The sequence below is a fragment of the Schistocerca gregaria genome, chromosome 3 (assembly GCF_023897955.1).
Source record: "Schistocerca gregaria isolate iqSchGreg1 chromosome 3, iqSchGreg1.2, whole genome shotgun sequence".
In the NCBI taxonomy this organism is placed as follows: domain Eukaryota; kingdom Metazoa; phylum Arthropoda; class Insecta; order Orthoptera; family Acrididae; genus Schistocerca; species Schistocerca gregaria.
The window spans coordinates 127,950,073-127,976,759 of record NC_064922.1 but is presented as its reverse complement, the minus strand read 5'-3'; the positions used below and the strand labels follow the sequence as shown (position 1 = coordinate 127,976,759).

Genomic DNA, 26,687 nt, shown 5'->3' with positions numbered 1-26,687 from the left:
GTTGTCTTTAGTTGGTTTAAAGTACATAATTTTGTGTCACAATAAGTATTAAACAGTAATTCTGGAAATTTTTAATTTTTATATGTTTTATCACTTTATGTTAAAGTGCTGGCATACAGAAGAAACCATCCACTCTTCCTTATTTATTGCCTCCTTGGTAACGAGGATTGTTTGGATTCAATTGATTGGCATGGTTGTCCAGATCTGATTTTGTTCCTGTTCCCTTGTAACCAGCATCACGACCTGTAAAATGAGAACATATTTGCATTTATGATTTTCTTCAATGGCAAGTCACATTTTGATCTATAAATCCTGTAACTGATTTTTTCAAAACTACCAAGAAAACACTTTCCTAAACAATTATTTAGAATTGGCATTCAATAAACAAAGTCAACCACTTAGTATGTTTTGTCACAAAAAATATGTTTTTGATGAGAAAATTGTAAAACAATACTTTCATTTCTGCTAAAAGTTGCAGTCCATTACATATGAACAAATAAATTATGTACTACGAAGGATACTAAAGTGACACAGCAGCCCAAATTATTACACAATAGCAATGGTTATGAGGACAATTTCATTAACAAATTAACTGATGTCCTGGAGAAAGTCTCAACCCCAAATACTAATGTAGGCTAATAGTAAGTGGAGACATGAATATTAAAGATGGGTGTTCAGGGTGAAATTAGTAATACTTCCTAAACATTTTGAGCACTTTAAGCATGGCTCAAATGGTAATCACTGCTATTCGGGTGTCAAAAAATACAGTATCAATCTTATACTATGCAGTTACAGATACTGATAGGGAAAACAGCAGAGTATTTGAAAGAGACCTTGACTTTACTGATCATTATTGATACCTAACAAGGCTACAGACTAGCTTGCTAAAACCCATAAAACTGCAGGCCTACACAAGGATCCTCTCAGAATGTAAAATACTGTAAGCTCCACTTCTACAGTATTGGCAAATCAAACATGGGATGGTGCGTATATGGAGACAATGCTGATGCTATGTTCTCAATATTTTTCATGTTGTTTTATTTTTGTGGAGACATCTCTAAATGCAACCATCTCCATGGCAGCAGCTAAGGAAAATAAATGGATAACTGTGGTGATCAGAAAGTTCTCTCAGGCACTTAATCTCAGTTCTTTTAGAGTTCCTAGATTACTGTCACAGGTATAAAAAAGTATACAGGAGCATATTGATAACTGAAACAAAAGGCAGTGTGGAATGTAACTGTAGAATTAAAGATTACTTAGAGAAATGCAAGGGGATAACTACAACACCTTGTAACTTCTGAATACACGAACATGGTTTACTGCTTTAACAAGAAAATCATGTGTCAAGATCTAAAGTCCATCATAGTAATGCCTTTGTTGTTCTCAAGAGTCAATTTGGTGGCAGGTAGGGGGGGAGGGGGCGCTGGGCAGGAATAATGCAGAGAGCATAGATTGCATGTTGACAGGCCTGCCTAAACAGACTGTATTTTATGTAAGGGGCACAGCTGCATCTTCACGGACTAGAAGTCATCAGGAGATGTGTCAGTGTGTGAGATGAGAGCAAAACTATGTTTTATATTATAAAATGTGCTGACTCAGTTTTTCAGGCACACTAAGGAAAGTGCAGGAATACGCAGGAAGCATAGCTGCATGTTTACAGGCCTTGAGTCAACTTTCCACACAGGGCATCTTCACGATCTAGAAGTCATCATCAGATGCCGTTAGCGTGCGTCATGAAGAGCAAAACTATGTTTTATATTATGTCAGAAGCATATTGCATGTAGCAAAGAAGAGTGTACAATACGGTCCAAACAAAAGAGGCAGTGATCGCACATTTGAGAGGATGGAGTTTGCTATGTCCGGCTACTCTAGAGCACTTAAAGAGAAATACCGGGGTTTTCCTACATCACTGTGAGATGATACTTGAATGAATAAATAAAACAAACACTTTCATTACTGGTATATTATAGCTCTGTCATCTACATTTTTTCCTGGAATGTTTAAAAGTTCTGCTGCCACGGTCGTAGCTTTACGCCACAGTACCTGCCCCGTCTTCCACCAAAATCTTGATTGTTTACGGTTGCGCCATATTTAACACACTTTGCCATATTTACTATTGTCACAAAAATAGGTAAAGGTTAACTCAGAAAACCTAAGCATAACTCTAGCGATTATTCTGGTGCATATTATTTACATATATTGTACATAAACTACGAACAATGGAAGGGTGCGTACAGTACGTACATTTCGCTCTGCTTTACCCTCTGTTGAATACAAAATACTCTCCTACGCCGCCCTCAGTAAACAAAAGAATGTTGGACTACGTGCCGCGTCCTACATATCAACAATCCTCATTCCATTGTACTTCAACATGGGCGTGTAACTTAAAGAAAGCTACGGTTCATGGACTGTTACTGACAATGTGGAAACCGAGTTTGTACAAAATAGCCGAAAACTGAACAGAAACTACAATATTTTCCGTGAACAGAATCGCTGGCTCAGAACATAGAGAAATGTTAATCTATAGGCACTGAGACAATCGAAGAAAAAAACACGTTTTTTCATGTACTACTACCGTCAGTTAAAACAAAAACACTGATAAATCAAAGCAACTACATAAGTATGCACGACTTCCGAAGTCAATACCACATCATCGTCAATCCTCTCTATCAATAAAACAGCACTTATCGAAAAAATTACCGTGCATCATAGAAGTGAAATTACACGAAACATTTCGTCGTTTTATGTGTTTGAATTTTGGGAATTGACTCATAACATGGCATCACGCGTACTGAGCTATTAAGATAAACGCTTTTTATCACCTTGCAGATAGAGCAAGTCAGTTTTTATAACTCACCAGGACCGGTTTTCTCGTGAGTCGGGTTGCACTGATTAGTGCGATTATCCTGTGCAGCCTTGTCCATTATTCACAGCGATAACTGCAGCCACTTGTTGAAACAGACGAAACCCCGAAGTCGCTACACCTATTTATACCTACCAGTCTGTTACCTCACGTGCTGCCGCACTTTATACTTGGGGCATCTACCATTGGCAGGGGTGCCAACTCGCTGACTTGTCACTGCGTTTTACGTTAACTAACTGGGATAAAAGCCAGAATATGGAACAGAAAGGAACACATGAGACAATAAACAGGTCAAATAACAGTGTGCTGAAACATATCTTTTTAAAAACGAAGGAACGACATCTGAATGTACCAGTAAAAACTTAATGCTATAGTTCGCGAACGGGTTGCGCCTTGATGAATTTAGTTGTCGAGGTTTTTCTACTGACCTCAAATGCAATACACAAATAGCCAAGAAAAGCAATGATCTGAACTAGCTATGTAGCACTGCTTGAAATATACTGGGCGTTATGGGAATTTGTACAGATATTATGATCATTGGTAGCTTAATATGTTCTCACTTCACTGAGTTACTTGTTTTTTCTCAGCGTCTAACGGTCTACCCGCAAACATATCGGAATGGTTTTTGCACAGTAGTAACAAGCGAACTAAGCCTGTCAGTGTAGACTTTTCCTTTGGCATCCACATGTCAGCACTTCAATACCTGACCTACTGCCCAGGGGAAAATAAACATTAATGGCTTGTATGTGCCGCGTGTACTTGGAGGTACTAAGCAACATAGAAATACTCTACTCACACTAGTTACGCTTATTGATTTGCAAATGAAGTATACTGTTCAGCACACTGTCCTCTGTCATTTAAAGAAATACCTGCATACGTACCTCCAACACTCATTACATTTGAGAATCTGCAGAGGCTGGAGGCGTATGTTGGCTTACCGTACGTTCTTGTTTTGCCGGGACAGTCCCTGTGTTCACACAAAAGTCCTGGTGTCCCGAGAAAATCATTCGAGACACATAGCTGTCGCTATCGAGCAACAAAATGCATGCAATAATGTTTCTCTTTTAATTAAATATTTGTGAAAAACAATATTTATAGTAGTACCAAATTATAATGGCTCAAGGGCATGCATCTTGCGTGACGTGCGTGGCGAGCACAGGTCCCCAAGCTGGGTCTGGCATTGCTTCCATTTACTTGTGCCAGGTTCCTCACTTTCATCTATCCTATCTGACCTCTCTTGGTCAACTCTTGTTTTTTTTGACCTCGACGGTATTACATATGGAGGCCTAGGGTGTCTTTCATTTTCACGCCCTTTAATGGCCCTTTGTTTGGCCGATTTTTCATATCTCGAAGTGTCGGACCCCTTCTATTTTTTCCGTCTTCACAATTTCATGTTCTCATCTTTCCTCACACCAAGGTGACGCCTTAGATAGTCGACCATAAACAATCTTTGAAGAATAATTCCACCAACTGCAACCATAAATAGCAGGAAAGGCAGCATTCAGCTTCGGTGGGCTGTTATTCAGAAGCTAATGACGGATCGGAGAGTCTAGAAAGTCAACAGTCCGTACAAACCGAAAAACATCAAAGGATTAAACCTAAACAAATCTCATTCTTCTCGACACACAATGTTAACTCCTTGTGCCAAGCTGGAAAATTAAAAATCGTCACTGATATCACGAAGATACAAAATTGTGATCATGGCTCTTCAAGAAATCAGAAACAGTGATCAAGAACCTGTGAAATCACAGGGATCCCGACTTTACAAAGGAATCCCTAGAAAAAGTGTATTGAAAAACTGTCCACAATTTGGCGATAAATTTCTTATAGACCTCAAAATTATCGACACTCTCATAGAACTCAAATGTCAGTCCCCCAGACTTGCAACTCTAACTTTGAAATCTGCAAATAAGGCACGCACTTGCACATGCTCCAACCAACCAAAAAATAATAATACTCCGAAGGACAAAGAAGAATCACAGTAATTTTGGGATCTCCTAGATCAAGTCTTGATCAACATTCCTCCATCAGACATAAAAATTGTCCTTGGTGACTTCAATGGTCAACTGGGGCAAGAAAGAAGGTACAGAGACATCACTGTAAAATGACCAGCACATAAATGGACCAACGAAAATGGTCAAAGTTTAATTGAAACTTGTAGAAACAATAACCTGGTCTCAAAATCAACATGTTTTAAAAGGAAACCTCACAAATTAAAAACCTGGAAACACTCTGATTTCCAAAAGGACGAATGGCAACTGGGCCATGTATGCACAGATAAATTTCACCATCGTGAAATCTACAATGTCAAAGTTTTAAGGAGTGAAGACTCAGGGCCAGACCAGTATGTTGTGAAGATTAAAATAAAATTAACACCAGTGGTAAAGAAGAGATCTCAGGAAAAACCAGAAGAAAATTCGACCCAACCATCTTAACAAAAATTGAAGAATACGCTAGGAAATCAAGTGAAACGTCTATCAACTATAATACGCTAGAAGACTTAACGACAAAATTCAAATCCATAGCAGAAGAGTTGGCTCCAATAAATCCCAGAAGAAACACGAGCGGTGGAATGAAGAATGTGACCAGGCACTAGAAAGACGACACCAAACTTGGATAAAGCATCAAGCCCAAAAGTCTGAAGAATCACATCTAGAACTAATTAAGCAAAGAAAGTGAACCCACAAAATCATCAGACAGACAAAACGCAAACATCTTAAAAATACACTAGAAAAGATAGAAGAGAACTTCCAGAAGAAACAATCAAGAGACTATTACAAAACCTTTGGGAGATATCTTAAAAAGTATGAGTCCCCAACATTAATGCTGAGGAACGTTGGCGCATAGTAATCCAGAAAATGCAGAGATCCTTGCAGAGACTTACAACAAACTTTTAAATTGTGATGACCCACTGGAAACATTTCAAGTAGACACTGAAGCACCTATTTTAGCCACCCCAGACCTAATAGAACCTCCAACTATCAATGAGGTAGAGATCGAAATTCAGGAACTAAAAAATTACAAGGCATGTGATGAAGACTATGTATTTGCAGAAATCTGGAAGAATGCTGGAAAACCAGCGGTCATAGATCTCCACCAACATCTAACTAAAATGTGGATCACACAGAAAATTCCAGTGCACTGGAACTTAGGAATAATCCATCCATTATTTAAAAAAGGAGATAGAACCAAATCAGATAATGACAGGGGAATAACCCTTCTGGACTGCAGATACAAAATTTTTTCCAGCATAATTTACAATAGGATCAAAAACATTCTGGAACCACAACTTTAAAAACACCAAGGAGGATTTCGATCATACAGAAAGAAGCTACTCAGATCGAATTCTTAGCCTGAAACTAATAATGGAGTATTACAAGTATAGAAAAAAACAGTTATTCATCTCATTCATAGATTTAAAAAAGGCATATGATAGTGCTCACAGACCTAAACTTCTAAAAATCCTTAGATCATATGGTCTCCATCCAAAACTGGCAACACTCATTCAGCTAACTTTAACTAACACAAATTCAAAGGTCAAGTTTAGAGGAGAAATGTCAAAAGCTTTCACAATAAAAACAGGACTCAGACATTGTGATGGGTTGTCCATTTTCCTTTTCGATGTGTCCCTCGATTACATCATGACAATATGTCAAAAATAACATACATGTAAAATCAAAATTGGAGGAAAACCAACAATAAGAGGAAATTGCCTTGGGTCTGCTGACGAATTAGCTCTCTTAGCCTTTGATATGGAAGAAGTTCGTGCTCAGATCACAAGTCTCCAGAAAATTGCTTCAAAAATAGGATTACAAATATCCTTTGAGAAAACTGAAATCATGCCCATGAAACCTCTTTGCATAGATAAAATCTTCAGAAATGATCAAGCAATTAACATTGTTCTACAATTTAAGTATCTTGGAGAAATTATTTTTACAACTCGGGTGAGAAAGCAACATGGATAAATAGAACCAACAAAATGAAAAAAAGCGCAATTTCTAACCTGGTCAACATATAATGTGAAACGCCTGTCAATAGACCCTAAGATCCAACATTACAAATCTGTAACTCTCTCAGAAGTAACTTACGCTTGTGAAACTCTGTCCCAAATTAAAAATGAAAGTAGAACCGATTTACTCCTCATGACTGAACAAGGAATTATCAGAACACGCATCAATAAAAAATACCAGGTTGATGGAATCTGGAGAATACTCCCTAATGAAACTGTCTATTAGGAGATTGACCCAATCACCAGCACGATGAAGAAGAAAATAATCTCATATTTCTTTCATGTCTTACGACTGCCTGGAAACAGGATTTTAAGACAACTAGTGATGAGAAGTCTCGGAAAGAAGACAGGAGGACAGTGTGTCAAAGAAATTTAACAAGATCATGATGCAGTCGGACTCAGAATTACTGATGCAGAGAACAAAAACAAAATTAACACTCTCCTTATGACTCTTAGCAGAAATGACGCACAGAAGGCCGGTAGAGATTTCAGACGAGTTAAGGAAATTGCGTTCTGAACTAATGAAAAAGTACTGGGCTGAGCGCAAGAAGCAAGTAGACCAATCTTCAAAGAGAAAGTGAACATGGAATAACTCAATTGATCCAATGTGGCCAACCAAGTTAATTATAATAATAGAAATATAGATTTTCAAAATCCCCCATAGCTCTTCTCTAGTTGTTTTAAGTTGTTTTAACTCGCTTTATGCTTTTCGAACAGTAACAGATACGTTGAAAAGAAAAGCGCATTATCTACCCCCGCCTATAGCTTGCCGACCTGCCGGTGGAAGGTATGGCCCTCGAGACAAAGTAAGACCAAAATGGAATGAGATATAAAGGAGCATCACTTAAACCGTTTCTCCTAACGGGACCGCAGATTTTGTGAAGAATGTGAGCGGTGCGGTGTGTGTTTGCAGTGCTTACTGAATACTGTTTGGAATGTATGCACGCTTGCGTTAACAGCATGTAATCAAACGAAATCTTATATTTTAGTATGAAATGTGTAATTTGTACCTGACTGCTGATTAATAATGTTTCACAGTTTTTAAGATTAAAGAACTGAATCTAAGAGATTGAACACTGCGGAAAATATATCCGGTCTATTATACTAAAAGGTATATATCAAACTTCCTGGCAGATTAAAACTGTGTGCGGACCGAGACTCGAACTCGGGACCTTTGCCTTTCGCGGGCAAGTACTATACCAACTGAGCTACCCAAGCACGACCCTCGGCCCATCCTCACAGCTTTACTTCCACCAGTACCTCGTCTCCTACCTTCCAAACTTTACAGAAGCTCTCCTGTGAACCTTGCAGAACTAGCACTCCTGAAAGAAAGGCAGAAGTAAAGCTGTGAGGACGGGGCGTGAGTCGTGCTTGGGTAGCTCAGATGCAAATTATTTAGGTTCATTATTTATGAATCTTCCTGCTCACTGGGGCGTTCCGGGTATGAGACGATGAAAATGACGAAGAATCCTCGAGCATATTGATCCTCTACGGACGGAATAGGGGGAAACCCCTCCCAACAGACGAGAAGAGTACTCGGACACTCGACTACGGCGCTTGTAGGATCTTTTTTGTAATGAAATAAAAATAAATACATAAATTTTTAAAAAAATGTTAAAAAAATTAAAGAAATAAATAAATAAAACAACATAGACCAACCCACTACATCCTTCTACTGACCTTTTTTTAAAAAAAAAAAATATGGTGGAGCACTTACCCGCGAAAGACAAAGGACCCGAGTTCGAGTCTGGGTGCGGCACACAGTTTTAATCTGCCAGGAAGTTTCATATCAGCGCACACTCCGCTGCAGAGTGAAAATCTCATTCTGGAGGTATATATCAGTCTTTTTTATTTCTGATGAGAAGAATTTTATTTATCAGTAATGTACTTACATGTTCCTTTCCAATTGTCAGAATGAAGATACATTCGTACTATGGGTTTTTCAGCTGCTGCATCGTCAAAGGCTTATTATAAATTTCAAAAAATCGCTATAACTAACAAGAAAGGTAAGCGCAAGTGTAGTAATATGTGAGATATAAAGCAGAAACACAAGCGTCCCGGTTTTTTCTCTTTAAAATCTGGTCAGTAGGGGGGGGGGAGGCGAATATACGAGTGGAAGACAATGACACCCTCCAAGTGGCATCAACGTGACAACCGTAGCGTACCGTGCCGTACGTAGATGTGGAACAACTCCCCACAGACGGCGGGTATCAGCACTAGCAGTGGAGGGCATATGAAGTGTGTTGTGTGTGTGTGTGTGTGTGTGTGTGTGTGTGTGTGTGAGGGGGGGGAGGTGGCCTTGAAAACAGTGCAGTTGTCGTAATACAGAAACAGAGTGGTTTTTGTGTGACGCCCAAACGGGAATGTTCATTGGCTTTCGGACCAGGGGTGGAAACTTTTTCAAAACGACTAAGTTTGCAAACTCCTGTCTCGGTAAACATATACCATGTACAGCAAAATGGCGTTATCCAAAATGAGTGCCAAGACAACAGAGGTGCATCACAGGTCATAGATAACAGGAGGTGAACGACGGCTGCGGGTATATGTACAGGTAAAACAGACGTGCAACTGTTGAGCAACTGACCACCCAGACGAACCAAGGGGCTACCGACAATGTCTTCTCAACGAGCGTTGAGTGAATGTTGCTGCCAAAGGGCGTCCGCAGCAGCAACCTGGTTCGTGCATGCATGCTGACTGCTGCTCATTGGCAACGAATGCTGGACTTTGCATCCCAGTACCACAACTGGACTTTCACTGAATGGCGACAGATGGATCACGTTTTATGCTCCATCGGACCAATGACCGTTGTCTTGTCTGGCGTGAAACGTATGCAAGCAAATGCTCTGCAACAATCACTGGAGTATTATCGTCTGCGGTATGTCTGTGGCATCTTGTCATTCTGGAAGGCACAACGGATCAACATAAATATGCACCTATCCTTGGGGATAATGTCTACTCCTATATGCTGTTTGTATTCTCCTTGGCACGATTACATCTACCATCAGCACAACACAACGTGTCACACAGCTCGCAGCTACGTGCGTGTTCCGAACAGCACTGGAATCAGTTTACTACACTCCCCTGGCCACCAAGCTCACCGGCTTTAAGCCCAATTGAGAATCTGTGGGACCACCTCGCTCGGGTAGTTCGCGCCACGGTTCCTCAACTGAGAAACCTAGCGCGGCTCCACATCCCAGTCGGGACCTTCCAGAACCTCGCTGAATCTCTTCCCGCACGCCTCGCAGAATTCCGCGCTGTAAAATGTAGCTTTTCAGTCTTTTGACAGGTGGTCACATCAATGTGACTGGCCACAGTGTGCATTCAGAGATCTTCAAGAGAGCAGGAATATGATTACACAGAATCTGATAACCTAATACATAAACTCCCTTCTCTGCCGTGAAAGCAATTGGAAAGAACAAAGACAGTATTATATTTTCGCCAGTGTTATTTGTGAATACTGTCGTACCTTGCCTTTGGAATGGTTGTTTCTGTTATTTCGGTTTCTTCTGGCGCGTAGATTCAGTTTGAGTTATTTGCCAAAGAAAGGTGCTAGAGGGCACTGATGCCAGTTCCGATTCGGTTTGTCGAAAAACATGGATGTTGTTAGCATAGTAAAATTGTAGTAGTAAGGGTGGTTTTCCATTTCTCACAAACATACGCTGCGAGGGACTGCCAATGGATATACATTGAAGAGGCAAAGAAACTGGTACACCTCCCTATTATTGTGTAGGGCCTCCGCGAGCACGCAAAACTGCCGCATCACGACGTGGCATGTACTCGACTAATGTGTGAAGTAGTGCTGGAGGGAACTGACACCATGAATCATGCAGGGCTGGACATAAATTCGTAAGAGTATGAGAGGGTGGAGATCCCTTCTGAACAGGCATCCCAGATATGCTCAATAATGTTCCTGTCTGGGTAGTTTAGTGGCCAGCGGAGGTGTTTAAACTCAGAAGAGTGTACCTGGAGACATTCTATAGAAATGCTGGAGGTATCCGGTGTCGCATTGTCTTGCTACAATTGGCCAAGTCCGTCAGAATGCACAATGGATGTGAATGGATACAGGTGGTCAGACAGAATGCTTACGTACGTGTCACCTGTCAGAGTCGTATCTAGACGTATCAGGAGTCCAATATCACTCCAGCTGAACACGCCCCACACCATTACAGAGCCTCCACCAGTTTAAACTGTCCGTTGCTGACATTCAGGGTCCACCGAGTCATTGTCTTCATATCCGTACACGTCCGTCCGCGCGACACAATTTGAAACGAGACTCGTCCGACCAGGGAACATGTTTCCAGTCATCAATAGTCCAATGTCGGCATTGACGGGCCCAGGCTAGGCGTAAAGCTTTGTGTCGTGCAGCCATCAAGGGTACACAAGTGGACCTTTGGCTCCGAAAGGCCATATCGATGATGTTTCGCATAGGCGTTGCCGACCGCGCCATATTCTGCCTGTTTATTTCTGTATTTCAATACACATGCCTATACCAATTTCTTTAGCGCCTCAGTCTATAAATTCTTTTTATATCTGCTGCTATTTTGTTGTTGTTATTGTCATTATTATATTATTGTTATTGTTATTATTATTACTAAATCATCATCAGCAGCAGTAGTAAAAGTACCGTCAGCATTAACTTTATTAGTTTGTGGGAATTACCTGCTACGAACGACGACGAATAGAAAGAAATTTTTAATTATTCTTTGGCCTAGTTGTAACGTAGTTATTCTTTGCTAGTTTTAGTTTTGGCAATTTTCTGAGTCAGTTGTCAAGCTGTTGAAGGCAATTCTGGGGAGAAATGAGTAATTATCGTACTTACGATCGCCTTTCCGTGCAGTAGAGACAGCGCAATGAACTATAACTATAAGATGATCACCCCAGAAAAGCAAGAGGAAGCTGTATCACGAAGAAAGAGAGTAACTTCGCGTTACGTAGCCGATCACAAACAGATACAACTACAAATTTCACAGCTACAAGGAGACTTTGAGCAAGAAATTAAAGACCCTTAAATGGAAAGTATTTTTGCAGCAGAGGACGACAAGAGTTCACACGCAGAGACGGCAGGGCGCATTAGACGGTAGCTGGCCTGCGAACGAAGATACAACTACCTAAGTTCCTACTGGAGAAGCCGGAGCTATGGTTTGCCGTGTTGAATCTAGCATCTACACAGCATAGCGTTACAGAAGATTACACTATTCGCGGCGGCTGTCAACAGTTTGGACGCACGAGCGATAGAGACAGTGTGGATTGATACACAAACGGGCACTGACACTTTGGAGATACAGTAATTATTGTGTACATAGTTCCTGTTAGTCAGCGCGTACACAACTTTCCCACTAGAGTGCGCCCCGCTAAGTACAATAGCGTAGGTGCAGCGCTCGTCCCTCTCCGCACCACGAGATGGCGCTGCCTTAGAGACAGACCAAATTCTGCTTCCGCCGATCGCGATTCGCGTATTAATATGTAACGCAGCCAATGAGATTGCTGCTAATGTAGAACCTTTTCTCCTCGCAGATCACACGCGCGCAGTGATACCTGAGCGCGTGAGGTATTATAACGAGTGTACAGGCCACCGATTAGTCAGTCTGCATTAGTCTGCATTTGTCTGCACCAGTCTGTACCAGTCTGCATTAGTCTGTAACAGTCTATAGTCAAGTTTCAGTCTGCACCTAATAAGATTATCATATTGTTGTACATAGCCATGAAGATAAATGTATAGACACTTTGTCAAGTATCAGAGATATGTGAGAATAAGATTAACGTACCAAGACCAAAGGAACTTCAGATTGGCAATTGTAAACATCATCCAGAATCAATTTACATAATGTCTATGCTTTTTATTATTTTAATAAATGTGTGTGAAAATTAATCAAGTTCTGTTTAAAGTTGGTCACCGTCCATCTGCTACTCTAAGCGGGCAAGTGGCATTTTTTTCGTCTGACCTACCGGCAGAAGATAAACAAGCCACGATAAGACCACGAGACATATTGCTGACATTCGCCTACTTCCTTAGACCGACAAGTCAAATAATCTGATGGTGTGTGTGCCGAAGGTCTTACAGTACGCACACCACATTAATACAACGTCAAAGCAAATCCATAAAACAAAGGATGCAGCGGGTCCTGCACTCGGAACCATTGCTGGCTGGAGTGGCCAAGCGGTTCTAGTCGCTACAGTCTGGAACCGCGCGACCGCTACCGTCGCAGGTTCGAATCCTGCCTCGGGCATGAATGTATGTGATGTCCTGAGGTTAGTTAGGTTTAAGTAGCTCTAAGTTCTAGGGGACTGATGACCTCAGCAGTTATGTCCCATAGTGCTCAGAGCCATTTGCATCGGAACTATTTTCGATAGGACACATTCCATGTTTTGGCGGCACCTCCGAAGTACTGTAGAAGGTAATGTTTAATGATACGCCAGGGCACGTATGGTTCACACAGCTGCCACTGACGGTAAAAACGACGATAATCACACGAAGCTCTGATGACATCGACCTTGTGCTGCCGCTAGCAGCAGAACAGGGACAAACGGGCACAGCAGCGATAACACAATACGTCAAACGATGACAGCAAGGCGGAAGGGCCGTGATCTGATGCTTCAGAGTGAGGAAATACAGTTGCAGCTTCAACACTAGTGGCGAAGAGACAGGGCTCCCCCGGGATGACAGAGGCACGGACCGGGGGGATGACATCAACTGGTGCCACCAACAGTTCGGCACATAACCTGCAAGGCGCACTTAGCCCAGTTCGGCACATGAGCTGCAAGGCGCACTTAGCCCAGTTTGGCACATGAGCTGCAAGGCGCACTTAGCCCAGTTCGGCACATGAGCTGCAAGGCGCACTTAGCCCAGTTCGGCACATGAGCTGCAAGGCGCACTTAGCCCTGCTCGTTCCCAGTCGAGCTCAGCGATCTGCAACAGGTGCAGCGGGCCGCCTGTCTCCCGAAACTCGCCAAGACCCAAGTGAGATGACCGACACTACAGTGGTTCTGCAGCCGTGAGAGGTGAAAGAGCTTAGCCGGGACTGAACAAGCATAGATAACTGTTTGCCCATTCACGTCATCCCGTCGTCTGTATGTAATAGACAGACACAAATGTGCCGCCATATAGACAGAATATAGAGGAAATAGTGGTAGTCGAGAAGTAACAGTGGACGCTGGGTTCAGAAAGAGATTCAGATGGAAGTTTGTACTAGCAGAAATACTCGAGCCAATAGCGGGAGCAGACTTTACGCCGTACCGTGGGCTACAGCTGGGCACAGCACAAATTAAACGGACCATTGAGGTAACTATGGGCACTGTAAGAATAGTTGCAAACTACACTGTCGCTTTAGACAATAATACAATTGCGCTGAAATGGGGTGAAAAGGTACTTCACAACACAGTGCGTCACATTAAAACCACTGTGGGTCAATCGATTTTTCAGATGCTGAGAAGACTGGCACATGACCAGTTTGCAAAATCAAAAGCAGAGTTTGACAGCATGTTGGAAACGGGCTTTATGTGGAAATCAGGTAGTCCATACGTGTCGCCTTTGCACCTAGTTAGGAAGAAGGATGGTCCTTGGAGACGTTGGAGACACTGTGAGGATTATTATGCACTAAATGCAAGGACAACCCCTGACCGCTACCCTCTTTCCATCCTACAGGATTTGCCCAGATCCACTATTCTCAGCGTAGAAGATTGCAGCAAGGCCTACAATCGGCTTCCAGTGGCAAAAGCAGATGTTCTCAAGATCGCTTTCATAACCTTTTGAGTTTCTCCGCATCAAATTGAGGCTGAAAAACGCGGTCCAGTCTTGGCAGAGACTCATTGATGTAGGACTGAGGGGACTAGAGTTCTGCTTTGCATACCTGAACGATATATTGATATTTTCGCAGACAGACGAGTTATACGAAGACCACCCTGACACAGTGTTGGAGCAAATCCAGAAATACAGACTAGTAATACATGAAGCTAAGTGTGTCCTCTGGCAGAACCAAGTCCCATTGCCGGCCGGAGTAGCCGTGCGGTTCTGGGCGCTACAGTCTGGAGCCGAGCGACCGCTACAGTCGCAGGTTCGAATCCTGCCTCGGGCATGGATGTGCGTGATGTCCTTAGGTTAGTTAGGTTTAATTAGTTCTGTGACTGATGACCTCAGAAGTTAAGTCGCATAGTGCTCTGACCCATTTGAACCAAGTCCCATTCTCAGGGCATGAAGTATCAGCAGTAGGTATCAGTCCTCTCAAAGAAAAGGTGGAGACCATTAAAAACATTCCCAAGCTGACAAATTGTCATCAGTTAAGGAGGTTCCAGGGGATCGTCAACTTTTACAGATGTCAACTTTTACATATGTCATTTACATGGTGCAGCAGAGATGCAGAGACCCTGGTAATAGGGTAAAGCCGATCCTGATGAATTTTGTTTGTGCACATTGCATACATTCATAGCCAAGTACACATTCAGGGCCAAACCTATTGTTCTGTTAACTGATTTATGATTTACTGGGGGTTGATTTATGACATCTTTGGGATAATCTGTCCTTCTGAGAATCTCCCCAGCCCTCCTCCTCCTCTTCCTCCTCCCCCTCCTCATCCCTCACCCCTCCGGATAATCCCCAACGCCTCACTCATATAGACACACTTTTGACATCAAATTGACTAATTAATTAAATTGATCAACTAAGTAACGCCTCCACTTTGGGAAATCCTCCAGCCCTCTCCTCCCTCCCCAATTCCCGCCCAATACCTATCTGAAAACTGGAGGGAAAAAAACTCAGCTTGTGCTGGAGAGGAAGGATCTCAAACACGAAATTCAAATTAATGTTAATAATAATAATACATTGATGCATATTTTGTATTTAATTGGTTTGTGGGAGACAGGACTCTCCCACTTGGGTAGAACTCACGTCTGCCCCCACTTTCCATCATGTAATAAGTGTAAGCGCCAAGAAACGGAATGAAGTACAGCTTATTAGACGCAATTTGGGGTCACAGGCATGTGTGTCTCTTATCCGGGCACCGCCAGAGAGATCAAAAAATCGCAATACTAAACAACACTGACCACGCACCAGATGTTGGTCTCCTTCGATCTTGCTGCCCCAAACAAAGGTGGTGGCATTGTGCTGATCAGGAAATTTCAGACACGCTTTCTGTCTTTGTCTCTCTCAAGTGGCTACTTTCTCTTTGTATGTGAACCAACATGTCGAAACACACAGACGGAGATTTTCAACACTCCTCAAAATACTGTTATATAATGGCCGTCTCACGTCGCCGATACAGATCCAGCGCTCAGTGCAAAAAGGCTTCAAAAATGGCTCTGAGCACTATGGGACTTAACATCTGAAGTCATCAGTCCCCTAGAACTTAGATCTACTTAAACCCAACTAACCTAAGGACATCACACACATCCATGCCCGAGGCAGGATTCGAACCTGCAGCCGTAGCGGTCGCTCGGCTCCAGACTGTATCGCCTAGAACCGCTCGGCCACTCCGGCCGGCTGCGACAAGGCTGCCCTCTTTCGGCGATATTGTACGCCCTCGTCCTGGAAACACTAGTCTGGGATGTCCCTTGGTGAACACACTTTTTGCTGCACTGCCTATACGGATGATCTGGTACTCCTTCTTCGCAGTAATGACGATGTTCGTTCAGCACTGGCGTGGGTGGCGACCTACGGCGTGGCATCGGGGAACTATCTCAATCTCCACAAATCACACACCCTGTATATCGGCAGAGGTCTATCCGACGAAAGCGTCGCACCACTGCGAATCAGTGACACAGTCCGCTGTCTTGGCAATGATTTTAAATCAGACATGAAGCGTTCAACAGCCCTAACTACAGGCGTTTATTGAATCAGATGAGAGCAGGAATAAGTGACTATCGTCTTACACATCTAGACCTCATGCAACGGACGCGATATGCCAACATCTATTTGGCGTCACGTATCCCCCATTTTGCACAGATACTCCCGATACCGTCCGCAGCTCGTGGTCGTGCGGTAGCGTTCTCGCTTCCCACGCCCGGGTTCGATTTCCGGCGGGGTCTCTGCCTCGTGATGACTGGGTGTTGTATGATGTCCTTAGGTTAGTTAGGTTGAAGTAGTTCTAAGTTCTAGGGGACTGATAGGTGTTAAGTCCCATAGTGCTCAGAGCCATTTGAACCATTTGAACTCCCGATGCCACCTACTCTGGCCCACCGCATGTTGGCGGTTTTGGGATCCTTTGTTAATATGGGCATGTTATTTAAGATTCGTTACGAGTCCCTAACCATCCCGAGGAGCAGAGGAGGTTTAGGCCTTTGTCATGTTCAGAACAGAGCGAAGGCCCTGTTAGTCAGCTGTCACCTGCAACTGTGGCGACGAAGTCCGACGTGCCTCACAAGTCTCTTACTGGAGGCCTTACGACCAACCTCACTCGCACCCCCTGTGATGATATCGGACATCCCAGCACCTTTCTCCTACATCAGCCAATTCTTCCTTGAATTAAGCTACATCCGCACCGCACTACTAACCACTCGCTTGATGATGACGAGGGCGATATATGCTGCCATGCAAATGAACAGGACGCCGAATGTGATTGAAAGCAAACACCCCAATACAAAGTGGCGCGCTGTGTGGCAGGCAGTGCATGCCACCACCCTTGATTCTGACGTGCGATCTGTATGGTATATGACTGTTAATGGGAAACAGTTGTACCAGTCCCGCCTACATCACATCCACCTCACCGACTCACCCTTGAGCGCCACATGCCAAGTGACTGACACGAATGCGGGTCGGCAAAGGACGTTTGATATTTGGTACGTCAGATATTGGCTTTTCTTACACACACGACTCCCGACAGGATAAGTACACGATCACTTCTTTTCCCAGATGGGGTGTATTTACCAAGAGCGAAAACGAACTCTGTGACGTGGATTATCGGCCATGCTGTTCACTACCTATTTGTGCGATCGTCAAGAACCCTAAATACAGACAATATTTTTCTAATTTTCTTTGGAGCGCATTCCATAACCCGCCTCGTGGCTGGGATGATATCCTTCGAACCTCTTTCCAGTTCCTTTTATTAATGAGTTTGAACAAACAACGGAAACAACACAGCGACGAGACGACAGTCATCGGAAAATCCGCAGCGGGCTACAGCATGGACCACCCTTATGTCGTAACGGGACGACCTTTATTATTCTGGTTATGTCGCCGAGGGGGAAAGGCGTTCCTTTATCCATTTGTCTTAAAAAAAAAAAAAAGGCCTAGGGCGCTGTGTTTAGGTCGTAGTCCACTTATGTGGGCGTGGGTTCGAATCCCACTTCTGACAAATATTTTCTAGCGTCGTGTCACTCACAGTGACTAAGTGGCCGTATAATTCAGACCATAGTTCAGAACAAACAGTCATGCATTACAGTTTTCTTTCTTTTTGCTGGTTTTCAAAATATACATGTCGGAATCTCTGTCCAGTCAGGTTACTACTTGTCACATGCAGACTTTTGCCCTACAACTTCGTTGCTTTCTCTGTTGGTATCAGCTGGACTCATTTGCAGTACACTCAAACATCCACAACACATACATTACTGCGTAAGAAAAGGTTAGCTTAAAAACAAATAGCTCTGTTCACCAACAGAAAGAGAAACTTTAGTTTAGAATCTTATTCTTTCTCAAATTGACTTACCGACGGAGGTAAGAAGGGAAGGGGGGGAAAGGGATTATATTTCAAGTTAAGGACTCCCGTTTTATGCTGCTGTTCTGCATTTGTTTTTAAAAATGACGAAAAATGGACTCCTGTTGTTTTATATAAACCGCAATGGTAGATACACAAAAATTCCTGTCTCACTTCTCCGCTATTAAGAGAGTGAAGTCATGTTCTTCTCTGTAGTGAGAGCAGTAAAAAATTTAAAAAATAAATAAAAAAATGGTTAGCGTTCGAACTTCCTGACACGAATATGAATAAGGCGATGATACGACTCCCGCTGAGCCACAAAATTTAATTTACGATTTTTTCATAACTGGTCATGTTATTTAATTTATATGTTATCTACGAGGCGATATAATTAAAAAAAAACACACACATATATTTGCATTAACTAGTAGTGAACTTTCTGTTATTTGACTACTTACTACTTCACATTTAATTGTTAGAAGAAACAAATTTATAACTATCGACAAGTAAACGAAGAAACGCATAGAGTTTTCCTGAAAATGTACGCCTGTCGTGATATCCGGAAGTGCATTGCACCTCGACGCTTCGAGCTACAGAAAGAAAGGCAGGTCCCATTTGGCAATTAACCTGTGTATTTGTGGGACGTCACTAATGTACCAAGGACGAATAGTGTAAGTGCAAATTTCTTGAATACACGGAATTTGCACTTGTTCTGCAGAAATGAAAGTCCCTGTTCTTCTAATACTACTGCAGAAAATGAAAATCGTGACGATTCCAACCGTCGCCTCGTCCGCGACCCTCTTGCAAACAACGAACGCCAAGCACTTGGACACCTTGACCTCTTACGGCCAGCACCTTCGTACAGGGACATCAGTTAAATGGTAGAATTGTAAGACTTCTCTCTCGATTTTCTCGGAATTGACGGAGTATTGCACTTTATTACTTGCACGTTATGTTGTTTTAATGGCCTACTAAAGCTGTACAAAGTTTGAAGTAAGTTCATGATCCCACGTCGCGGCCTCCCTTTGTGAGAAGTGACGGTGCTATGGCGTAGAGAGTGCGAGGCATGGACCACGGCGCGCTGCGCTACGACCGTTACCTTATCTCTTGTTTGCCTTTCAGAGTGCTGTTACAGTGAGAGAACGTTATGGCCGAAGATTCTCTCTCGCCTGTTCACCTGCAGTAGACTACTGGGCCGCCGTTTTTAAGAACGATAATCTTCTTCGAACATTGCCGGCATTTTTCCGCACAGATGGTTGTTATCTCATCCCCGGATTCCCTGGCTTCAGTGGACGTACAGTTGCGTTTTGGCACAGTAACACGTTTCCGACGTACATATATTGTCTACTGCCTGGTTACATCTACACCAATATTCACATACATATTCGACAAGCCACCTTACCGTGTATGGAGGAGGGCACTCTGTACCACTCTGTTTGTCATTCTCTTTCCAGATGTCTCTCTATGCCCTATATCTCGCCTCTGCGGTCATCACACGTGATTAATGTTGGTGGCAGCAAGACCGTTCTGCCGTCTGTGTTTCGTGAAAAGGACGTAGTCTGCCTTTCATGCATTTCCATCCGAGTATCAAGAGCACATCCCCAATATTCGCATTTTTTTTTTTTTTTTTTTTTTTTTTGTTGTCGTCATTCATCTGACTGGTCTGACGCGGACAGCCACGAATTCCTCTCTTCTGTGCAACTGGATTTGCTTCCGTGCAGTCTGCATTGTTGCCAGATTTTCCTCTTCCCCTCCTCTATGACATAATTTAATGACATCATACGTTGTTGCCATGTATCTCCGCTCCACACCTCTGAAATCATACACCAACCGCTCTATGTATAAAATGGAGAGAAATTCAAAGGACTGTGGGAAATTAAATAAAATCTAACATGGCGGACTTAGCCCAATTGGTCTAAGTATAAATTCAAGATGGCGTACCTTAATCGTCCTCTATGACTTTAGAATCCCAAGGTGGCGAAATTGGGGATGCTAGTCCAGCCTACACGATTGTCGGATTTACTGGGTTTCCCCCAAACCTATGACGTCAGAATTCGAGACGGCTGATGCATGGATACTGGGTGCAGCCTATGTGTTTTTTAGGACAATTGTGCTAAATTCAGAATCCGAGATGGTAGACCTGGGGATACCGCTACAGACTACAGAGTTGCAACATTTCACGTGTTCTGAGCAGGGCACCATGTCCGCGTGACAGAACCGTGTGAGCAGCATGCCCTCACTTCGCACGCACTGCGGAGGTACACAGCCGGCAGGTTTCTCACACGTATCATGTGGTCCTGCCACGCGGCTAAGGAAACAAGGACTCCACAGCTTCGTGAGGCGTAGTGGCACTAATGGCCCCGGCAAGCACGGGAATGCATTTAGAAGTAGAATTTCTTTTCAGCTGTTCATTTCCCATTTTTTATATGCTGAAAGTGTACCAAGTATTACCACAACGATTGAGTATGATCACGTACAACGAAAATAAAAGTGATAATGTTATTGCAGATCATTGATTTAGCTATGGAGCTGTCAATGTGTGTAAAAAAAATAATTTAAAAAAACTGATGAAATAATACTGGCATCCAGTTTGCTGCACTGACATCGAGACGTATTTCGGACAGAACTAATAAAAAAAGATTTATGCTGAGGAGCATGACAATAGATTATAATTTTCAGTTTTGTTTATAATTAACGAAACAACTTCAGTTTAGCTGCACTGTAACCTCTGACGTACAAACTGAGTAAATGAACTAATAGGACTAGTCACAGTTGATAGTATAGCAAAGTCTTCGAAAATCAAATAATCTTGCTGACGGACATTTGAAAAAGGAGTTGTTCTGAAAACAAATTTAAGCAACAAAACGTAGATTTGGTTAAAAAGTGAAATAGAACTGGAGCAATAAATGTCACTGGGTTTCAAATTTATCCGTTATTTGTAAAGCTATTTTTTCACAAATTACAAATAAGTGAGCTTATCTCTGTAAATGAATAATGTTTCGGAACGATACTATTATCGATTATTCACGAGTAAAGCTATTTATTTACAAATGACGAAAAAGTGTTTCTATGCGCGTAAATGAGTAATATTTCGAATAAATATTATTACTTGTTATCCATAAATAATGAATAATAATTGTGATCTGTATTCATTATTCGCCATTCAAATAAATTTTGTCCAACTTTGGTGGTAAGGAAAGCACATTGCATGTGCGCACACTGCAAACTCGTAACATACAGTGACGTGACAAAAGTAATAGGATAGTGACGCGGTAGTATCGTGCACATAAGGTATAAAAGGGCACTGCATTCTCGGAGCTGTCATTTGTACTCAGTTGATTCACGTGAAAAGGTTTCCGACCTGATTATGGCCGCACAGCGAGAATTAACTGATTCTGAACGCGGAATCGGAGCTAGACGATTGGGACATACAATTCCAAAAATCTTTAGGAAATACAATGTTCCGAGATCCACAGTGTCAAGAGGATGCCTAGAATACCAAATTTCAGGCGTTACCTCTCACCAAAGACAGCGCAGTGGGCAGCGGCCTTCACTTAACGACCGAGAACAGCGACGTTTGTATAGAATGATTAGTACGAACGTACAAACACAACTACGTGAAATAATTGCAAAAATCAATGTGGACGTACGACGAACGTACCCGTTTAGAGGCTGCGACGAACTTTGGTGTTAATGGGCTATGGAGCAGACGACCGACGCGAGTGACTTTGCTAACAATACGAGACCGCCTGCCCTGGGCTCCTCATCGTATCGGTTGGACCTCAGACGACTTGGAAACCTTGGCCTGGTAACATGAGTTCCGATTTCAGCTAGTAAGAGCTGATGTTAGGGCTAGAGTGTGGTGCAGACCCCACAAGTCCACGGAGACAAGTTGTTAACAGGGCAATGTGCAAGCTGGAGTGTGGCTCCATAGTGGTATGGACTCTGTCTGGCCCAACTTACCATCTGGGACCGTTTGCAGCGATTCATGGACTTCATGTTCCCAAACAACGATGAAATTTTTGTGGATGACAATGTGCTATATCACCGGGAAACAGTTCTTTGCGATTGGTTTGAAGATCATTCCAGACTGTTCGAGGGAATGATTTGGTCACCCACATCGCTCGACATGAATCCCATCGAACATTTATGGGCTATAATCAAAGGCCAGTTCGTGCACAAAATTCTGCACTGGCAACACTTCTGCAGTTAACGGACAGCTATAGAGGCATCGCGGCTCATTATTTCTGCAGGGAATTTCCAACGATATGTTGAGTCCGTGTCATGTCGAAATGCTGCACTACCCTGGGAAAAAGGAGGTCCGACATGATGTCAGGAGGTATCGCGTGGTTTTGGTCACCTCAATATATGTGCAAGTGAATGTGAGTGCTTGATATTCACGCAGCTGTTGAAAAGTGCTCACTCGCTCCGAGGCAGTAGGTTTCGTCACATATCAGATATGTCCAGAACACTTCGTGGCGACTTCCCTGTTTTATCATTTCTGCAAACGTCAGCGACCTAGCAGCTGTAGTGTCAAAAATGCGTAGTAAAGTTAAGCGTTGTAGTTTCTGTTGGCAGCACTGCGCCCGGGTTGCGTCAGCATTTCCCCTCCCTGTCTCCGCCCACCGCAAAGAACAAAGTTGTCATTTCCATTTTTGTTCATCATTGTCAGCAACTGTTTTTGAAGAATACAGAAGATATTTTTAACGAAACTGGTGTGCTATTTCCTCATATCGGTAACCTTGTTAATATACTCACATCGCCAGCCCCCCTGTGTAACGGACGACTTCTTCGTACCACCTATACTTGCTTCGCACAGTCAAAGGCAAAGAGTGGACGCGATGAAAGCTCAGAAAGTAGTAAGATTCCAAAACAAAATGAAAGTAAAATAGTGTTCTATAATATTCCGTTTATTATTTTTTTATTTATTTTTAAAACAGTTAAAAATAGCAGGAATATATTATTCTGGATGTCCGCAATGTAAATCTTGTTTTGCCTCCAGTCCTCTACTTGACAATTGGAAACTTGCAACTCTCGTACAAATCACGCGGGACATTGTTTTACCGAGCCCAATGGTAGGAAACATTGCGTCTTCTTCAGTGGAAGAACCAGAAGACACCGCTGGCATGGATGGAAAAATGAGACGAAAGTTATAGAACTAACAATCCGCAGCACACAATGCCTTCCTGTGCTAAAGATGACGACAGGTTTCCCAGGCCTCACTCCTCGAAGAGAAGCATCAGAAAAAAGGAAGATCAGAAAAGCGAATGACAGGACTGCAGGAGAAAAACTCCATTTCAAATATGAAGACACAAACAGATGTTTTTGAAGACGGCCATTTCTTTTTAAGATTATTTCTTATATGAGTCGTTTCGATGATCTAGGGAAGTGCAGCTCCGCTCCGCTCTGAAACACAAAATTGCGTATTGGAGGCTACAAGAGAACACGGAACGAGGGAGCACATGAGCAATATCCTCCACGCTATGAGTCGTCGTCAACCGGCATTAGTTATACTGAACGAGGAAACACCTCTCGACCACTCATATCGTAGCCGAGGCCTGAGGCATAACCCTAGGCCAATCCAGCTCACAAATAACAACTTCATCGAAAGTATTATTGAAGATCTCGAACTTGAATGTATCATCGATCAACGACGTTGCCAAGAATTTATCAAGAGGGGGGGGGGGGGGGGGGGGGTCCGATTTGTTAAAGAAGAACTTGAAAAGACTCATGTTTATCATCTATTCTGTAAATTTGCATAAAGCACAATAAACCATTTTATTCGACAATGATCTCGGAGTTTTCACCAAGTAGAGATACAATCTCGTTACTTATATGTGCTGTATTCTGGAAAACCACTAAGAAGCTGTCATGATCCAGTCTCACTTCACCCTCCGAGGTCTTCTTTCAGTCTGGATTTGAGTTGAGGAACTGATGAGGAATGAACGAGTTTTTGGGACACTGTGATTATTACAGGCAGAGCTTTTGGAATTAAGAGAGCTCTGTTCGACAGAGAAGCTAAAACAATTTTTGACAGCAAAAGTGCAAAGGATATAAAAACATTCAACCTTACACTTTCCTAAATTTCTCATTAGTGTCATCTGTCACTTCTTGCACCGTAAGAAACATGGTTTTTTTGTATTAAAGAGTCCCGGGCCGCGCGGCATCAGCCGAGCGGTCTCAGGCGCTGCAGTCATGAACTGTGCGGCTGGTCCCGGCGGAGGTTCGAGTCCTCCCTCAGGGAGGATAATTTAGGTTAAGTAGTGTGTACGCTTAAGCACTGGTGATCTTAGCATTTAAGTCCCATAAGATTTCACACATATTTGAACATTTGAAGAGTCCTGGGAGACAAATTCATGAGCCTGAATGAGGAGAATTTGGATTATTATTTAGTTATAGTATGGCTTCAGGGCGGGGCGTCTCTGAAGAGATGCGCGGCTAGCCTTCGAAGTAGCTCTTTTTATTTAAGCAGAGGAGCTGCATCCTTAACTGGAATTGTCAGGAAAGAAAGGTATTCGCAAGAAATTGGTTGTGGCCCATAATAAGGAACCAACCCTGGCGTTTGCCTGAGTTGGAAATGGTAAACCTCAGAATACCATTTTCAAAGTTGCCTGCACATGGATTCAAATCACTGTGCCTCCCGAATCCACGGATTGCTAGCTCAGCGCCTCAACATGCAGAGCTACCCCAAATCGGTGGAGGATTTGGAAAAACTGATTGTTGTAAACTGTTTTATGACAAAATAGAATGCATCACAAAAGAAAACTGAACTCGGACATTGCGTTTTTTTCCTTTAATAGTGCGTGTTTAATCGTCTGACAGTGCATGAATGCACGCGGATTTTAAGATTTAATTGTACGTGTAATTTCTGTCTTCAGTTATTGTATGAAGTGTTCAAAAAGTCTCTCCGCAGTGCCGTATGATTGTTAGCCGCGCGTACCGTATGCCGCAGTGAGTATACCGAAATGAAACTCAATGAAATAAAGTTACTAAATTATTGAATATACATTTTTACTTACAAATTTTCACATTACATGTTGAAAGTTTCCCTCTGTTGTTGAATACACTATTCAATTCGTCTAATCATGTTTCCAAACACAAGCTGTAACATTTCTTCTGTAACACAGCAATGAAAGTGGATATTGCAGTTTTCAATTCATCCATGGATTTTGGACGGCTTTTATTGACAGTTGCTTTCGCTGCACCCCAGAAGAAAAAGTCAGGTGGTGTTGGGTCAGGCGATCGTGGAGGCCGAAATCCCAGTGAAATTATGCGATCACCAAAAACATCAGCAAGCAGTGACATTGAAACGCGAGCTGTATGCGAGATTGCACCATCTTGTTGAAAATAACTTTTCAGTATTTTATTTAACTCAAGTTCTCCTATGAATGGGTACAGAACATCACTGCAGTATCGTTGTGTGTTTACTGTTTCATTGAGAAATATGGGACCCACAATTCGACGTCTAGGAATTGCAATCCAAACTCCTATTATCACAGAACGAAGTTCCTCATGAATACACAACGGATCTGCAATACTCCACATACTAGAATTTTGCGAGTCCATGTACTCGGATAAATGAAACCACGCCTCATCAGTGAAAAACGTTTCATTAGGAATATCCCTTTTATTTTGTTGAACGAAATATTTGAACCATTGACAATAATGCATTCTCTTGCAATGATAAGCATTTTTAAGTTCTTGCACGACTGTCACTTTGTATGGGAAAAGTTATAATTTTTCCTTTACAGCTGTGTGGGCCGTTCCGACACTAACAACGATTTACTGGGCGAGTTTTCTTACTGACTTGTTCGGACTCATGGGACATTTTATCGGAAATATCGAGCAGTTTATCCTCAGACGAAACGCTAGAACGACCTCTTCTCGGTGCATCTGTTACTGAACCAGTACCTCGAAATTGGTTAATCAAATCTCGCACAGTATCGCGATGTGGGAGTGTTGTCTCCGGGAAAACTGAATTAAATGTTTGACGAACTGAAACTGTGTATTTACCGCTAGTTTTGAACACTTGTTCGACTAAAAACACACGTTCTTCAATGGTTTGCATTTTAACAGTGACAAAAACGGAACAAACTAACAAAGGAACTAAACTTACCAAACGTTCACGTCAACACGCAACGACACACACCAACGATACTACTGATGCTGGCTGAGATAAACGAAACAGTGGAAT

At 42.6% G+C, this 26,687-nt stretch overlaps 1 long non-coding RNA gene across 1 annotated transcript; it reads right to left on the bottom strand.

Annotated features, from left to right (window-relative positions):
* Positions 1-208: 208 nt before the first annotated feature.
* LOC126356269 (uncharacterized) lies at positions 209-26,687 on the bottom strand. Its single transcript, XR_007565620.1, has 2 exons — positions 26,610-26,687; positions 209-243 (listed from the first exon to the last, which is right to left on the bottom strand). It is a non-coding gene; the product is annotated as an uncharacterized LOC126356269 (long non-coding RNA).